The 14,987-nt window shown below is 38.1% G+C and overlaps 1 long non-coding RNA gene across 1 annotated transcript; it reads left to right on the top strand.

Annotated features, from left to right (window-relative positions):
- The first annotated feature begins 250 nt into the window (after window positions 1-250).
- Window positions 251-615, top strand: LOC149594056 (uncharacterized). The gene is made up of 2 exons (XR_016379502.1): window positions 251-292; window positions 360-615. It is a non-coding gene; the product is annotated as an uncharacterized LOC149594056 (long non-coding RNA).
- Window positions 616-14,987: the final 14,372 nt, after the last annotated feature.

Raw genomic sequence — 14,987 nt, forward strand, 5'->3', positions numbered from 1 at the left:
ATTATTTTTCCTTTAGATGCACCGCGAAGATTAACCCAGAAAATCTCAAAGGGTGTAAGTCAAAAAACTATGTTATTGATTAAAAATATGTTCGAGTTTGGCTGGCTTTAAAGGATTTTTATAGGTTTGGCCTTTACTTTTATTAAAATTTTGCGTATTTTAATTTTATTTTTTAATTTATAAAATAATGAATCGTTATCAGAGCGATCTCTTTTTCAAAATTGGCTTTTACAGAAATTCATGGAATTATGAATAAGTTTCCACATTATAGGATATAATCAGGCTACAATCGGTATGTCTTTAATTCTTTCAATTTCTTTGGGTGTAATGGTCTTACATAAAATTTATGGATTTTATAGCCCTACAAGTTACAAAAACAATGTTTCTGTAAATATTGGAGACATTAATCTTGCATCGATTGAGTTCCCGTGCGAAACAGTGATTTTGATAAGACATTTCTGTGAAATTTACTGGTTCAACACTGAATAATTCTGTTAAATATATCATATCATCTGTTTAAAATACTGATATTGAGCGCACCCCAAAAAAGTAATATATACAAATGTTTCTGTAAAATCAACATATTTTTAACACCAATAAAAATGATGGACTTTACACGGGTTTCTGTAATTATTACACGTTTTAAAAGCTGACATATACAGTTATTTCTGAAAAAACCACAGACATTAGTTTTAGATCAGAACAGTTATTTCTGAGAATTTTACAGATTTTCAAAGCAGATCTATACAGTTACTTCTGTAAAAACCACAGCACTTAATTCCACATCAAAACAGTTATATCTGTATATATTGCAGATTTTTAAAGCTTATCTACGCAGTTATTTCTGTAAAAACCACAGACCATTATTTCAGATCAAAACAGTTTTTCTGTAAAAACCACAGACCATTATTTCAGATCAAAACAGTTTTTCTGTAAAAATTACAGATTTTCAATACAGGTCAAAACTGTTGCAATCACAGTTGTTTCTGTAAAAACCACAGAATATGGTTACAGTTTTAACTTGTAAAATTGACATAAAAACTTCTGTTTTGGAGACAAACGAATAACCTATAATTATTACAGAACCGTTCTGAAAATCGAAAAAACCATAGTTGCTGTAATTTTTACTGATATTTTCTGGCATCACGTGCTGCCAGAAGTTTTCTGTTTTTTTCACTGAACATATTTTTCTCAGTGTAAGCAACACTGGGTAATTGTTTCTACTGTTGGTTGTCCAACCGGTACAGTTAGAATATATATTACATTGCCGCACTGTTATGCGCCAGAAATATACTATCAAGTGTGTAACATTTTAAAATATGGTGGTAAAAAGTTAAAGGTAGAGTTTGTTAATGCTCAAAATCAGGCTGACAGTAATAGGACTGTTCACGAGCCGAGCTAAGCGAGCTTTTTAAATGCTCGGCTCGGCTCGGGTTTAAAAAACGGCGGCTCGACTCGACTCGAGCCGAGCTGGCTCGGTTAACAAATATGTGTATATTTAAGAAAAATTGCTACTATGAACTTTCAAAATAGTGGATTTATTAAACGTGGAAATTTGTTAGCATAGGTTTTTTCAGCTGTAAATGGCATTATTTTACACTGGATTCTTCTCTCTTATCCAAAATTTTGTGCAAATGCACTGACGTATAATTTCGGGACACAAAGACTGCCGGCGTGGTGAAAGCAAGTCAGGTCCAGAAGAAAACAGGCGTTCTACTGGAACCCCAGTGCCCGCCACTGAAAAAAAATCTCTCGCCATTTTCGATAATGAAGGATAGTCACTGGCATGTCCCTTAACGCGTGCAATAAATAGAATGACTTGTAATAAACAGTGATACCGTGTCACCAATTAGAGCGTTAAATTGCTAACTGTGTGTACCTTCCACCATTCTAAAGCACCACCTTTTAATGTTGAAGGGTTCACCGTTGGTTCTACCAGGTACCTTTCAAGCTCATCCTTTTTATCAGCTTTGCTTAGTTTTTTTTTTAAGTCTTAGAAATAAATCGGATGAATCTGTGTTTCTTTCTTCATCTTCGAACGTCCCAGCATCTGACTTATTGTATTTATCTTTCCAATACGAGGTCACCTGACTTGTTACATCAAATAAAACGGTGAAACCTAGTATTTAAATTTCCCGTTAGTAAGTACCTTTTGTATTGGTTGACAACTTGTTTTTGGAACCCTGCTAATCTAAACCACTCCATTTTGCACCTTGGATCAAGTACTTAATGAAAACATATGAAATTCAAATTATATAGTAATTATTAACCTAAAATTATTTCGATTCGTAGCCTTACCAGTTCCAACAACATATACTAGACCGTCTGAAGAAGGGTAGTATTTATCGAGTTTCTCATATGCCTTGTAAGCAGCATTTTTCAGCCACTCGGGATAAACCATTCCAGTTTTAGGATCTTTTCCTTTTAAACCTCGTTTAGCATCAAGTTTATAATTTTCAAGGTGCTCGAATAATTGAACGTATACTAGCGCACAAAATGATATCGTGGGAAATGCTTGTGAAGAAAGTAACTCAGTCATCTCCAAAAATGGCTAAAAGTAGAATAAACCAACTTTTGATTTTTGGAAAGAAGATGAAACAAATTAACCGCAGCTTAAGTTAGGAGATCCAATTTATCGCCATACCTTCAGCAGATCCATCATCTTTTGTACTACGATCCACTCATCCTCACTCAAAATCCATGAAAGCAAATCCGCTTCTGTACGAAGAGTACACTCGATGGCCTTACGATATGCAAAAAATATCTTACTATTAGCAACAAAGTGTGTTGTAAAGAATTAACTGTCAAACATGCCTTGCGTAACTCCATGGCTCGTTCCATCATGGAGTAACTTGAGTTCCACCTAGTGGAGACGTCCAGGATAAGTTCTTTGCGTTTAATATTAAGTGCGTCACACTGACGATGAAATTGTTCCCTTCGTTGCGTCGAAACTCGAATAAATTTAATTGCCTTCTTAAGCTGAAGTAATGTGAAGTGAGCAAAAATTTATTAAAAAGATAAAAAACGCTTAGCGTAATTGGTGAATTGCCTTTGTCAAGACTGGAATACTCGAGCTGTCCGCTCTCTCTTCATTGCAAGAGTAAGCATCATCATGTGCAGATTTATCCTTTAACGTTTCTAAAGCATCTTGCCAGCATAAATTCATAATATGTGCCAAACAACGAACTCGAAAGTTAGAAGCGTCAAATTCAAAACCCTTTTTTTTTCATGGCGAAGAAGTAAAAAGGTCGACGCACTTGTTAATTACAAATAAAGGACGAATGAATCAGGTTATGTGATACCTTTCCAAGCATACGGTTCTGAAAATGTTGGAAAAAAGTATCCATGTTTGACGCGTTATCTGACGTCACCGAAAAGATTTTTGGAAGCAAATCAAAGTCTTCAAGAACAACCATTAAAGTATGTGCAAGATTTGCTCCAGAGTGTCGACTTTCCAAAATTGTCAGATCTAGAGGGACACTAAAAATTTCCCAGGATTCTGTAACCCCTTGTACTATTACTCCTTGAAAAGCAAACTGGTTAGAAGATGTCCAGCAATCCACAATAAATGAAAGTTTTCCTGGAAGACTCTACAAAAGAGTATAACTAAAAGTAGTATATGTAAATAATATATATTGTAGTACCTTGAGTAGTGCCACCATTTTATTCTTCTCCAATGAATATCTTGTAGAAAGATCACGTCGAATTGTGTGCCGCGAAGGAATAGAAATATCTGGCATCAACAACCCCCGAAAAGAGGTTTCTTCAACCACACTAAATGGCTGGTCAGTAACGATTACAAATTCAAGAATTAATTTTCTATTATTTTCCGAGGTAAAGACCTAAAAAAACAGGCATATAATAAATAACATTGGTTGACTGAGAACGTGTCTTGTGGGAGTGTGGCCTTGGCGAACTCACCGGGATTGGCCGACTATCATCACTTCTCACGAACCTCTTAATTGACTGTTGACCATCTTCTGGTCTTTCTCTTTCAGGGTTTATTTGTTGTCGATGCGCACTTTCTAGGCTAGGTGACGTTTCAATGTAGACGTCGCGCCTGATGATTGCTTTTTGTAAGCTTTCCTATGTGAACAATGAACTTTTGGTTTCCCTAATTCGTAACCCACCGAATTGTACAATATAAAAATATTGAGAAAATAAATCTATATTTATTTTCATATACTTTTATACATAACACGTACATCCCATAGACGCGAGTTAGAGAGTAGCTAGAAACCTAAATACTTTTCGCGAAACGCGAAAAACTAATTGAGTCTTTAAAATAATATCTCAGCGGCTTCCATTAGTCAGCAATTATGTCCGACAATATGTGTACTTACCTGCAATGTTTGCAAACATATTGGTAATGATCACCCTCTTTCGATAAACTAAAATGTTTGTGGACATCGGATAAAAGTTTTCGTTTCTGTTTTGATTCGAAAGACGCAGTTTGTGAACCTGATGATTCACTGTTTTCATTTCCTTCCCTATCCACCGCCAAATTATCATTTAAGTCTCCTGACTCCATTCGTTTGTTGTTTAAATATTTCTTAAATGATCGGAGATGAGCTTGAAATATTTCATATTTAACTGCGAGCTGAAGAGTAAAGTGGCCTGCGTAGGACTTGAGAATGAACGACTCGAAAAACCTAACCCGTGTTAAGGACTGCAGTGGCTTAGTAAGCATATCTCGGTGAAAACTGAAGAAATCGTTACATTCCCACGGATAGAGGCGAGAGAAAGGAAATTTTCCCACGCTTTATTTCACGTATAAATACAACGAACCGCTATTGGTTTAGAGAAATAGAATAAAAAAACTATTTCAGTGACTAAGCTCGCGAGTCGTAGAGGCTCGATGTCTGTCAGCTCGGCTCGGCTCGACTAAAAAAAAGCTCGCTTGATAATTAATCGAGCCGCGACTTTGTCGGCTCGGCTCGACTAAAGAAAAGCTCGCTTGTTAATTAATCGAGCCGCGACTTTGTCGGCTCGGCTCGGCTCGGCTCGAACTCGGCTCGCTCGTCACGAGCCCGAGCTGGCTCGAGCTCGTGAACAGTCCTAGACAGTAATAATTGTGGACCACTTTCGCTTGGAATGGCTTAGTTAATAGCTTTGGGTTTGAATCCTAGCTGCATTAGGTTTAAAAAGAGTGAATTAGGAAAATATATAACCGCCTGTGTAAAAACTGAAACTTTCGTGAATTTTCCAGAATGTATTTTTGATCGCCCTTTAAAAGTGAAGGATAACAAACCTATTGTAAAAATAGTTCATAACATCGCTTCAGGGTATGGTTTCATGTTGGGTGTGCCATGTTTGGTATCACCAAAAGTGAAAAAAAAAATAAAATATATTTTGAGAAAAATTCCCCACCCTATTTTTGTAGCACCGTATGCAATAAGGCAAAGAAAAATTAGAAACATAAATACGTTCAGCTCGACGTTGAGCCAGGAACCTAATTTAAAATGTCAAATAAAAACTAATTCCTTCCTAAGGAGGTAAGAGAGAAAGGATGACGGTATAGAACCAAAAATTTTACCCCCCTTCCTTCCCCCCTTTTGGGGGGTGGTAAAATTTTTGGTTCTATACCGTCATCCCGGGGGTTGGAGGAATGGGGGGGGAATTGATGACGTCACGTGATGGTGTTGGCGGGGAGGGGGATGGGATTGGGGGGGAATTGATGACGTCACGTGATGGTGTTGGCGGGAAATTTGAATTTATTTTTAGTGTATTGGTATGACGTCACGGCTAATTTTTTGATAACGTCACGTGGCTGGTACCTGTAGGGATAGGCTTATGCTATTGTAGATCCTGGTAGGCTTATGCTAGGTTATTCTAGGCTTAGTATTATTATGAATCAGATTTTAGTCAAAAACATTTAATGAACACAATCAATTCCAATTAATTCGCGAATGTACGCGTCGTTATTTAAGCAAATGTAGAATAAATTATATAATTGTAGCTTACGCGTCAAGTTTTTGTCACGAACCAAGTTACAAAAATCTTCGAAAATGCTCGAAGGAACTATACACGCTGCTAGGAAATTTTTTACACGGTCGTAATCATTGTGAGACATAGTACCACGACTTACATAATATTTTTGATATATATCATTCATGCGTTTTACAATGCATTTAATAACTTCGGCTTGATCATTTAAAAGCTTGAAGTGAAATCTCATAAAACTAAATTTCTCGTTCAGTTTCCCTGCTTCGGCCTTTGTTAGAGTGAATACGCTACCATCGTCGAATACTATACTCCCCTCCATAACGGTTATTTTTATTTTCAAGTTCAAGTAACGATAATTACCCAGGTCGCCAGTTTCCAAAGCTGAATAGATCTCCGTCCACTCCTAAATTCCTTCAAAACGTCTTCCGAGATTATAACAATAGTCCCGTCCTTTTTTGTCAAAAGCAAGCTTGGCTCGCATCCCTTCACCCCAAACACCGCCGAGCAATCAGCCCCGAGTCTTACACGGGCGTTCACGCGGTAAACTCCTACTTTGGCGGACATTATTACGGCAGGTCCTTACGGTTTAAAAGGTTACAACTGAATGATTTTTATTGCGTGATTTTCTTGAGTGCGTAGTTGATAATTAGCCTGAGGGTATATTGACTGATGCTTTTCTTTTTTTTATTGTCCTTTATTGGCCAGGTGGTTGAGGACCTTAAAATGGGGGCGAGGGTAAACCTTTTGTATATCAATGGAATCTGAGTGATTTATGACTCACACAAACGTGTTAAGACATTCCATCGGCTTTTTATTTATACGTAATATTTATACGTAACATCGTTCAGACGGGTCTATGGCCATAAAAAGGGACAGAACTTGAACAAAAGAATTTATCCCCATCCGTTTTTATTTTTACTATAAAGACGTATTTAAATGGGTTTAGGGGGGTATGGTCGAATCAGTTGTATTGTTATGAATGGAATCTATTTTGGGATTTATTGCTTTGTTAGTTGGTGACTCTTCCTACCACGAAACATTTAATTGTTTCCAGGTGTTTGCCCTGAAGGCCTTATCCTGACAAGTCTCAACATGTTATGTCTTTGTTGCGTTACCCGAAATTAAAGTAATATTTTTAAAATACCAAAATGCAAATTCAACTAGGAATACAGTTACGAGGATGAAAGTAACGGCCACTATTTTCCCTGGCTTTGAAAGAGCTTCGCGAATTAACGTCTGCTTAGTAACCGCGTCCATTTTAATCTAACCTTTCATCCCCTTATTTGGGATATAAATAGCGTCTGATTTGGTCAGGACCTCATTTGATTGTTAGACACTGCCAGGATAAGATGAATCGAGAAATTACCCGTCTAGAAACGTTTGGTGCATTTGCGAGTACGTTTGTAAAACCGTCAGAACTAGCCCGTCATGGGTTTTACTATTTAAGTTCGGGGACGGACGCTGTTAAATGCCATTTTTGTGACTTAACGCTACGAGGATGGGAACCTAACGACAATGTTTTCGAAGAGCATCAGAAATTCAAGGCAGACTGTCCATTACTTCAAGGATTACCAACAAATAACATGCCTATATTCATCCAAAACCCATTGACTAAAGACATGCCACCAAACAGAAAGTACAGAGATGTCCCTCAAGAAGAGTGGGAGAAAGAAAAAGTCATTCCGCCAACCCAACCCATACCAACAACACTTACTCCGAATGACGATATTGTACTAAAAATTAAACGCGTTAATCTCGAGAAAGCTATAATTGAAATGTTTATTCAAGAACTTTTGCGACATGAAAGTTAGATCCTATTATTGTAATATATTCCATACCTTATTACGTTTCTAAATTATAAAAGAACCCATCAAAAAACTTGAAATGTAACTCGAAATAAATATAATTTTTTCCTTAATTTGTTCTTTGTATTGCTATTATACCTACTACAGTCTTGACAAAACCTTTTCAGTGGTTATAGTGTAGTGTTACTTAGCTTTTATCAACACATTTCGTGTTAAAAGTAAAACGTTTTTGAACATTTACATTGCATTGTACACACACGAAACGCGTCATTTAAATTTTTTAAAATCCCATAGGAATACATGTGAAATTGAATAATCCACCGACACGAAAACAGTCATATACATTACATTTTATCAACACGAAACGCGTCATTTGAAAAAAAAAAAACATTTCAAATGTTTAAAGCGTTGAAATAAATTCTAACCAAATCATTCCTATTTTCAGTCTTGAGAGTTCCTCAAAATTATTTATGGCTTTTAGGGATGGGGGAATGACCTCGGGTCCCTGAGATGCATGGGAATTTATTTTTCTTTAATTGGGCCACCCCACAGGTTGGTTTATGACCTTGAAAAGGGGGGCGGAACAAAAGCATCTATTCCCTTTGTCTTTTTTGGGTCATTCCAAGACTTCTATGGCCATAAAAGAGGGCTGAACTTGAACAAAAGAATTTATTTTGTCAATTCTTTAATTGGACCCCACACAAGATGGTTTAGGGCCTTAAAAAGGGGGCGTGGTCGAACCAGTTGTATTGTTATCAATGGAATTTATATTTAGAGTGTTTTATGACTAGCCCAAACGTGTTAAGACATGTTTATGACATTGAGGGGGATCTATTTTTTTTTAATTGTATCACGAAAGTATAAAACGGCGGATCACTCTAGGCTACTCATCAGTTTACTTCTGACCGCTGTTGATGCAAGCCAAGAAATCTTCTGCTCCCAAACAAAACTTGTGAGTTATTCCGTGCCCATATCTTAGTGCTTTAGTATTTTTAACTTAGTTTTTATACGTGTTTTAGTATTTTAACTTAGTTTTTACAAGTGTTTTAGTATTTTAACTTAGTTTTCACAAGTGTTTTCAATTTAACTTAGATTTTTTTACAAGTATTTTAACTTAGTTTTTTACAAGTGTTTTAGTATTTAACTCGTAGTATTACAAGTGTTTTCAATTTAACTTAGTTTTTTTTATAAGTACTCTCAATTTTTTACAAGTATTTTCATTTTTTTATAAGAACTTTCAATTTTTATAAGTACTTTATTGTTTTAGTATTTGACTGTTTTTTTTTATAAGTACTTTAAATTTTTTATAAGTACATTACTGTTTTATTGTTTTAGCATTAGTGTTTTAGTATGTTTTTGTGTTTTAGTATATTTTTGTGTTTTAGTATTATTATTTAGGCCTATTCAGTTTTATTATTAGTATTTTGCGGTATTTGTATTTTTAAATTATCGCAATGGCCAACTCTAATGTAGAAATTGAACTCCCTATTGAAGTTGATAGTTTTTTAGTCGACTTTCCAGACTCGTTAGAAATAGCCTTTTTAAATGCCGATGACACGTTTATGGCAAACTATTCTACACCCCCGTCTATGTTTAACATTACCCCGCAGAATAGGGCAAACCATAGCCCTCTTCATCCTTTGTCCCCTCTGGAAGAGGCGTTTCAAAACGACGACGTTTCTTTCTTAGATGGTTATACTACCCCTCCTATAGCTCCATCTCAGAACGAGTCAATGGATGAAGGGGAAGGACAGGTAGGGGGTGGGGTTCTTACTCCTCCACCTCCACCCCCATCTCCGCTAGTTGCACCACCAGGTGTAAACGTACTTTCTAGCGGGGTAGTATCCTTCCCCAATTTTAATCTTGATGGATGGGAAATGGAGGTACAATTCGACAATAACATCGTCGAATCTGTAAGCGACTTCCTAGAGTACGTTTTGGACGACTGTTTACCCGATGACATGATTGAAATTTCGATGACAAGCATTAATAATCCAGGCATTCAAACCGCAGACTTTAGTTTTAGAAGAAGGGATCAAATAGATATTGGATTCATATTAGAAGTAGTCGCTGATAAAGCCTATAATTCTGAAGGCGGGTCAAGGTTTTTTCTCGGTCCTATAGGAATAACCATACAGCGCGTGAGATTGCCCCACGGCGCCTACCGTTCGAAACGGCTAGGAATTTGTAGTTTCGAGACTTTTGCCAGGGAGAAAAAATGCATTGTTCAGATCAAGAACAACGATCGCCTATGTCTCCCTTATTCTCTAGTTTTTGCTAGAATACACAGGGATCATACATTGCATCCCCTTGACAAAAGCCTCGAGGCGGATTTCAAAACACTATGTCGTCCCACTATTAGGAAAAAAGCAGGAGAGAGGCTTAGGAAGATGGCGGAGGAATTAGCCGTGGCGGCGGAAATACCATTGGACGAATGCTCGGGGGCGGGTGCTCTACCTCGATTTCAATCATACTTGGTTGAATACCAAATAATAGTATTTACAGTTAGAGCAAACGTCCCCTACCGTATTTTCGGAGAACCAAATTTCATTCCAGGTGCAGATGGTAATCCAAAGCCGCGGCTATACCTTTTTAACTATGAAAATCATTTTGACGTCATCACTAAACCTAAACCTCTCTTCAATTTTCATTATTTCTGCGAGAGGTGCCTTGTGGGATATAACAACTTAGACTTTACTCACGCTTGCAACAAGTATTGTTATTCCTGTCAAAGGGCCGAAGATTGCGAGGGGGTGGAAATAAGATGCGGGACCTGTCATCGCGACTTTAGGGGGCAAGAATATGCGTCCAGCTCTGTGTTGTTTCAACAACATTTGAGTTTCCATTCCAGGGTTCGACTTCCTACCAACGGCGCTTTATTAGTCCGGTATAGGAAAAAAACATCTTCAGATATGGCTTGAATCAAGTTTAAGGAGGTTTTTTTTTTTAAATATTTAACCAATTTATTATTAGTTCAACTTAATTATGTATGTTATTATCACGCTAATTAAATGTTTTTGATTTAAAATCCGATTGTTTTACAACTAGCATAAGCCTAGAATAACCTAGCATAAGCCTATCTTTCAGGATCTACCATAGCATAAGCCTACAATAGCATAAGCCTATCCCTACAGGTACCAGCCACTTGACGTCATCAAAAATTAGCTGTGACGTCATCAAAAAAACCACCACCAGGTGGCTCAACAATTCAAATTTCCCGCTAAGAACAGTTACGCGTCGATCACACCTTAGTATGTAGAATTCTAAAAGGACATCAGTTTCACCAGTATCACATTCAGAAGGTGCAAGCTCTTAACCCTGCTGATTATCCTAAACGCCTAGACTTTTGCCGGTGGTTTGTGGCTAGAGTTGAAGATCGTCTATTCCCACGCGCTCTTTTAGTTACCGATGAGGCATCTTTCTCCCGTTATGGTATTTTGAACTATCACAACGGCCATGAATGTCGCCAGATAAACCCGCATACAACAACTGCTGTTAGGAGTCACCAAGTTCAATTTAGTTTAAATGTGTGGTGCGGAATTGTCGGCTCACATTTATTAGGGCCTCATTTTCAACCACCCAGACTAAATGGAGAGGAATATTGTAACCCTCAATAGAATATTTAAACGAAAGGGAATATCTTGCCGAGGGCCATAAAATAAAATAAGGACAACTTACAGTTTAATCCAATTTCAACAACAATTTTATTTCAGTTAACTGATATAGGGATAACCCGTAACCGAACTGGTATACAAAAGTCGATCCGTCTTAGGAGAAATCATAAACAGAACTGATTTGCAAACCTAAATTATCCTAGATCACATGTGAGGAAGGGGGAGTGGCTTGTGACATGGAGGCTAGATATGCCCTGCCAGAACCAAGGAGTGGAAGCTCCAAGAATTCTGGCAGCCATGTTACATCCCCACTCTTTAGGAACTATTATTTATAATTCAAAATTATAGAATAATTTCAAGAATGTTTGTTTCATGTTAAGGTTACCGCGAGGAACCAAATATTTTAGCAGGGGTGGAAAAATTGTTTATCACAAAAGTTTTTTATTTTTTTCATTTTGATGACGGCATTCTAGTTCTACTTCGGCCACCGAACATAATACGATTTAGTAATTCTTTTAGGCACTTGGGTGATAAACTCCCACGGGAAAACTGAGATTGGCTCTCGGGTAAAAGAAAAATGTTCCCTGGTTAGGTTAGGGATCATATTATTTGGAAGGTAAACTTGGACCTCGCATTTTGATCGTAGTCGTTAATTGTTAGGAGGTCGGTAATAGATATCGACTTCATTTCCTCCCGGCATAGCCGTTGCTCTCTTACACACTTCTCTACGCCATCCCAATCGAAAAGGCTCTATATAGGCATCGGGTAAGGTAGCCCTGTTTAATCTTGGGGTCCTCATCGACTCCGATAATGTGGCCGATGAACTTTCGGACTCACGCAGCGATTGGGAATGCGACTGAGAAATCTGTTCAGGTGTCAAAATCTCTTCCGAGAAGCCAGAAGAAGGTGATTGGGGTAACTCTGGTTCCACGACTGAGTGTGCAGAAGTTTGCTCTGGCGTCAGAATCTCTTCCGTAAAACTAGAAGTTGATTTGGGTAGCTCAGTTGCCGCGACTGATTTTTCATGATCAGACGGGGAAGCCTCCCCTGCCGCAGAAGGCGGACTGTCACTAGAGGGATGAGTGAGCTGGAAGGCTCGCATATCGTGACTGGTACGGAGTAGGAGAGGAGGGTCTTCAAATAGGGCCATGCCCGGTTCACTGTCAGAGTCAGTTGGGTGATGAGAATCATCTGGTAGTGCAGGAGGGATCTGTTGATCTAAGTCCTGATCGTCCTGAGGAGGCGACGTTAAAGTAGAAGAGGATGATGATGAGGAAGTCTCCGTTGGTTGGGGTGCATGACCATCGTCCGTAGGAGAGCTTGGCTCAGGATCATCGGCGACTTCTGACTGTGAAGCGGATGCATCGTCGAAGACAGCTACTTTTGTCCAGTAGAGTTTTAAATGTTCAAGGTTAACTTTCCCTACATTCTTTCCTGAGATATCGTTCTCCAACTCATAGACAACGGGGGAATGTTTCGCAACTATTTTGAAGGGACCTGCCCATAGGACTGAGTTTTCTCATAATTTGGCCTGTCGTACTTGACAAAGGATGGGTTTCCATCCATACTAAAGTTCCTACTTCAAATTCTAGAAGGTCATGGCGGAGGTCATAGTATTTCTTTTGATGAGCTTTAGCTAGTTTAGATAATTCGTTACTGAATTCTATTTGTTCCCTAAAAACTTGTAAAGCTTTTGTACGACCAGGGTCATCAGGGTCCTGAATGGGTTCTTCAATTGCTAAATCCCAATGGAGACGTGGCTCCCGCCCTAAATTTAAAAAGAAAGGGGATCTGCCCGTAGTTTCGTGGGGTGCAGAAATGATAGCAAATTGAAGAAGGTCTAGGGTTTCATCCCATCTTTCGTGGTGATTCCCTACAAAAAAATGATATAAGTTCGCCTATTACACGATTAACTCGTTCGGTGGGATTTCCCTTAGGTGTTTAGGGGGTAGTAAACATGGGGTTTATTCTTAAAGATCAGCAAGTTTGCAGCCAAAGTTTTGAAGTAAATTGTACCCCTCTATCACTAAGAATAGCTTTAGGAGCTCCCCACCTGGTAATAATAGACTTAAAGGCTTGAACACAAGTTTTAGCAGTAATAGTCTTCAGTGGAATCATTTCCACGAACTTTGTCATATAATCGACAAAGACTATTAAATACTTGTAATGATGTCTACTTTGAGGGAAAGGTCCCATTATGTCGACACTAATTTGGTTCCAAGGACTTGTCAATTCGGAGGGTTGCATTAGCCCTGGCTTCTTTCTATTCCTAGCCTTAAACTGTTGGCATAATGTACTACCTCTAACGTAATCCTGAACATCTCTTACTATAGCGGGCCACCAATATCTATAAATTACTTTGATCAGGGTTTTATCCTTGCCCCTATGAGCAGATAAAGGGTGATCATGAAATAATCGCATGGCTTCTAACCTTAACCGAGGAGGTAAATATATTTTCTCAGGTTGATTTCTATAAGGTCTTCTATAAAGAAGATTATTTTTCAGTTCAAACAATTTATGCCTAACTGGGTCTGGTTCTTGTAAGGACTTTAGTATAGGGAAAGCAAAAGGGTCTTCCCTTTGGGATTTTCTTACATCTTCCAATGTAAACACTGAGTATAACGATCTAGGACCTGGGGACGTATTTGACCTTCAACAGTGTCGCAAGAGGAGGTTGAGGAACTATCATCGGTAGAATTTGAACTTGTATTACTACTAGTTGGATCCTGTAGACTAGTAGATGAGGAAAGGGAAGAGCTAAAATTAATGCTTAAGACGTTTATCGGGGCTCTCGATAACGCGTCAGCTACCACATTCTCTACTCCTTTCTTGTGTTTAATGTTAAAGTCAAACGTTTGAAGATACATAGCCCATTTAACTAGGCGATAATTTGGTTCCCTAATATTGAACAGCCATTGCAAAGCTTGATGGTCAGTGAAAACTGTGAACTTACGACCTTCTAAAAAGGGTCTAAATTTTTTAACTGCCCAACAAATAGCTAAACATTCGTTCTCGCTAGTGGAGTATATAGTTTCGGCAACTTTAAGTCCAGTACTAGCATATGCTATAGGGACTTCTATATCATCCTGAATTTTGGGATAGAAGGGCACCTAACCCTGCGTCACTAGCATCTGTAGTTAGAATGCAAGGGGAATCCCTTCTAAAGGAAGCCAAAGGCGGCGCCTTGCATATTTCTTCCTTTATTTTATCGAATGCCATCTGCTGTTCAGTAACCTAATTAAATTTCTGACCTTTTTCTTTTAAGTTTATTAATGGGAGCTACTATTTGAGAATAGTGATTAATAAACCGGTTATGTCAACCTGCCATCCCTAAAAATCTTTGGACTTCCTTAATATATTTAGGTGGAGTGAATTTCTGAATGGCTTCTTTTTTTGAAGGATCAATATGCACTCCTTTTTCATTAACTATGTGACCGAAAATAACTGCTTCTTTTTGAGCAAACCGACATTTCCTTAACTGTAGGGTGAGACCCGCTTCCTTTAATCTATTTAGGACGTATTCCAAACACGTTAAGTGCTGATCCTAATCCTCACTAAGAGAGATCAAATCGTCTAAATAGTCAATTAACTGAAAATAATCGGCGTCTCTAAAAATCTCGTC

This window comes from Phalangium opilio, unplaced genomic scaffold, assembly GCF_054372755.1.
Source record: "Phalangium opilio isolate 3A_F unplaced genomic scaffold, DU_Popi_V2 ptg000391l_1, whole genome shotgun sequence".
Lineage (NCBI taxonomy): Eukaryota > Metazoa > Arthropoda > Arachnida > Opiliones > Phalangiidae > Phalangium > Phalangium opilio.